Genomic DNA, 4,234 nt, shown 5'->3' with positions numbered 1-4,234 from the left:
GGGTGCCGGAACGGGGTCTAGATTGGTTTTCGGTGGCTACAGAGCCTTGCAACGATAGAATTTCTGATCTAGGATAACCCCGAGGGTTTTCAGAATATTTGGGAATCTATAGGGTAAAGAGGGGGTGCGGGAGGCCACCGAGATGGGCACAACCCACCTGGGCCCCCAGGCGCGCCCTGGTGGGTTGTGCCCCCCTCGGGGCACCCCCAAGTGCTTCTCTGGCCCATTGGTGGTCTTCTGGTCCATAAAAATTGACAAAAAGTTTCACGATGTTTGGACTCCATTTGACATTGATTTCCTTCGATGTAAAAAACATGCAAAAAACAACAACTGACACTTGGCACTATGTCAATAGGTTAGTCCGAAAAATGATATAAAATGACTATAAAATGATTATAAAACATCCAAGAATGATAATATAACAGCATGGAACAATAAAAAATTATAGATACGTGTGACGCCCCCGATTCAATCGTACACTAATCATACACGCAAACATGTACGATCAAGATCAGGGACTCACAGAAAGATATCACAACACAACTATAAAAATAAAAATAAGTCATACAAGCACATCATACAAGCCAAGGGCCTCGAGGGCTCGAATACAAGTGCTCGATCATAGACGAGTCAGCGGAAGCAACAATATCTGAGTACAGACATAAGTAAACAAGTTTGCCTTAAGAAGGCTAGCACAAACCTGGATACAAATCGAAAGAGGCGCATGCCTCCTGCTTGGGATCCTCCTAAACTACTCCTGGTCGTCGTCAGCGGGCTGCACGTAGTAGTAGGCACCTCCCGAGTAGTAGTAGTCGTCATTGACAGTGGCGTCTGGCTCCTGGACTCCAACGTCTGGTCGCAGCAATCAGGTATAGGAAGGGGGAAAAGGGGGAGCAAAGCAACCGTGAGTACTCATCCAAAGTACTCGCAAGCAAGGAGCTACACTACATATGTATCCATTGGTATCAAATGGAAAAGGGGTAACATATGTGGACTGAACTGCAGAATGCCAGAATAAGAGGGGGATAGCTAGTACTATCGAAGACTAAGCTTCTGGTAACCTCCATCTTGCAGCAGAAGAAGAGAGTAGATGGTAAGTTCACCAAGTAGCAACACATAGCATAATCCTAACCGATGATCCTCCCCTCGTTTCCCTGTGAGAGAGCGATCACCGGTTGTATCTGGCACTTGGAAGGGTGTGTTTTATTAAGTATCTGGTTCTAGTTGTCATAAGGTCAAGGTACAACTCCAAGTCGTCCTGTTACCGAAGATCACGACTATTCGAATAGATTAACTTCCCTGCAGGGGTGCACCACATTTCCCAACACGCTCGATCCCCTTTGTCCGAACACACTTTCCTGGGTCATGCCCGGCCTCAGAAGATCAACACGTCGCAGCCCTACCTAGGCACAATAGAGAGGTCAGCACACCGGTCTAAATCCTATGCGCAGGGGTCTGGGCCGATCGCCCATTGCACACCTGCAGGTTGCGAACGCGGCCGGCGAGCAGACCTAGCCTCCCTTATACAAGAGTAGGCGTTCCAGTCCAACCCGGCGCGCGCCGCTCAGTCGCTGACGTCATGAAGGTTTCGGCTGATACCACGACGTCGAGTGCCCATAACTGTCCCTACGTAGTTGGTTAGTGCGTATAGGCCAGTACCCAGACTCAGATCAAATACCCAGATCTCGTTAAGCGTGTTATTTTGAAGTAACCACGAACGCCGACTAGGGCCAGGCCCACCTCTCACCTAGGTGGTCTCCGCCTACCCTGTCGCTCCGCCTCAAAGTAATAGTCGAGGGCCGTCAGGAACCCAGGCCCACCACTACATGGGTGGAACCACCTGCCCCATCAGCCCCCAACATCGGAATTCACTTGCAGGTACTCAACGAGCCGACCCGACTTTAGTCGCAACATGCATAGTATGTATATATAGTATAAACCCGTGAACAACACCCGAGTGATCACGGCCCAATAGTATAGCATGGCAGACTGACAAGAATGTAGGGCCACTGATGATAATCTAGCATCCTATACTAAGCATTTAGGATTGCAGGTAAGGTATCAATAGTTGTAGCAACAATGACAGGCTATGCATCAGAATAGGATTAACGGAAAGCAGTAACATGCTACACTACTCTAATGCAAGCAGTATAGAGGAGAGTAGGCGATATCTGGTGATCAAGGGAGGGGCTTGCTTGGTTGCTCTGGCAAGAGAGAGGGGTCGTCAACACCGTAGTCGTACTGGGTAGCAGCGGTGTCGGTCTCGGTGTCTAGCGAGAGAAGAGGGGGAAGAAACAATAAATATTAAGAAAACAGATGCATAGCGATGCATGACATGACAAGTATCGGTGCTAGGGGTGCCCTAATGCGGTATGAGGTGGTACCGTTGAAGGGGGGAAACATCCGGGAAAATATCCCCGGTGTTTCGCGTTTCCACACAAATGAACCGGAGGGGGGAAAGTTGCATGTTCGCTATGCTAGGGATGCATGGCGGACGAACGGGCTGCGTATCCGGATTCGTCTCGTCGTTCTAAGCAACTTTCATGTACAAAGTTTTTCCATCCGAGTTACGGTTTATTTTATATTAATTTTAAAATATTTAAATCATTTTTAGGATTTATTTAATTATTTAAATCAACATTATCCTAAATAGTGTTTGCTGACGTCATCACGACGTCAGCAGTTGACCTGGTCAACCTGACAGGTGGGTCCCACCTGTTAGTGACCCATTTTAATTAAACACATTAATTAACCTAATCAGAATTAATTAGGGGGTGGGCCCCACTGTCATTGACTAATTAATTAATTAACTAATCAGGTTAATTAGGTAACTAATGTGTAATTAGTTTAATTAGTTGTTTAATTTAATTAATCGAAATTAATTAAGTTAATTATTTCTTTAATCAATTAATTAATTAATTAACTATTATTTATTTTTATTTTTAATTATTAATTTTTTATCCTTTTCTTTTTTAATAGACGTTCTGGGCACTGGGGCCCGCGTGTAAGTGGCCCAGGGCCTTGCGGGCGCCGGGTTCACGGGCGCATGGCGCTGCCCGAACGCACGGGGCGGGGCGGACCTGACTAGGGCCAGCGGGCGCGGTGGAGGTTCGCGGCCACGGCGAGGCCACGGAGGAGCGCGAGGCGCCGACCGCGACACAGGCGGCGAGCGGAAGTGGCCGGCCGAGCGGCGGTGGGCTTCGGCCAAGGCAACCATGGGAAGGGACGAGGGGAATCGAGCGCGCCCGGGCGGAAGCAGACGCGGCCCGGTGGTGGCGGCAAGATGCGGAGCAAGGGGGCACTAGGCGAGGCCATGGCCGGAGCGGACGCAGTCAGGGTCAGGCGCGGGCGAGGCAAGGTCGAACGAGGCGCGGGCGAAGCGAGGCAGAGTCGGGGTGAGGGCGCGGCGATGCGCGGTCGGCCGTCGGAGGCTTGAGGCAGAAGCAGCGGCGGCGCTCAACTGCGGTCCAGCGGGAGCCGCGGTAGTGGCCGCCGGGTGGCTCGGCGAGGCGCGCAGGCGGTGAGCGCGCGCGGAGCGCGGGGTGCGGGCGCGCGCGCTTCGGCGTGGCCAGGAGGGGGCCGGCCACGGCGCGAGAGCGGTGTCACGTGACGAGTGGCGACGGGGCGCGCGCAGCGCGAGGCACTGCGGGAGGCGGGAGCGGGCGCAGGGGCACTGGAGCTGAGCGCGCATGCGTGCGCATGAGGGAGAGGAGAAGAACGGGGGGGGGGGGGGCTCACGGGATAGCGTAGGGGTTCGATGGCAGTGTTGCTCGGGGTGGTCGACGAGGACGACAACTAAGAGAAAGCAGGCCGGCGAGGTCCAGGCGGCGGGCGTCGACATGGTGGCGACGGGAATCGGCGGCGGCGTGGTTCATTCGCCCGATCCAGATCTGGATCGGGGAGGAGGAGGGAGTGCGAGGGGAAACGTGGGGGAGTTGCTGTCGGTGGGTGGGTCACGGGGGGGGGGGGGGGGGGTGGGGGTTATGGGGCCCCGGCCGGGCTTGTCCAGTGGCCAGCTGGGCCGAAGCCTAGTGGGGGTGGTTGGGTGGGGTTTGTTTTCCTTTTTTATTTTTATTTTTCTGTTTTTTGTATTTTCTTTTCTTTATTCATTTTCTTTTCTGTTTTAAATCATTTTAATTTATTAGGCATTTTATAAAACTGTGTCTTCTACACCATAATTATCTAGGTAATATTTAGTACAAACCAAACATTTTTATTTTAATGTTTGAAAACT

The 4,234-nt window shown here is 51.7% G+C and overlaps 1 long non-coding RNA gene across 1 annotated transcript; it reads right to left on the bottom strand.

Annotated features, from left to right (window-relative positions):
* Nucleotides 1-548: 548 nt before the first annotated feature.
* LOC147985273 (uncharacterized) lies at nt 549-3,947 on the bottom strand. The gene is made up of 2 exons (XR_015616557.1): nt 3,739-3,947; nt 549-852 (listed from the first exon to the last, which is right to left on the bottom strand). It is a non-coding gene; the product is annotated as an uncharacterized LOC147985273 (long non-coding RNA).
* Nucleotides 3,948-4,234: the final 287 nt, after the last annotated feature.

This window comes from Triticum urartu, chromosome 2A (genome assembly GCF_056163025.1).
Source record: "Triticum urartu cultivar PI428250 chromosome 2A, HENAU_Tu73, whole genome shotgun sequence".
NCBI classification, from domain to species: Eukaryota; Viridiplantae; Streptophyta; class Magnoliopsida; order Poales; family Poaceae; genus Triticum; species Triticum urartu.
The sequence above is the reverse complement of the archived record's forward strand: the minus strand, read 5'-3'. Positions and strand labels throughout refer to the sequence as shown.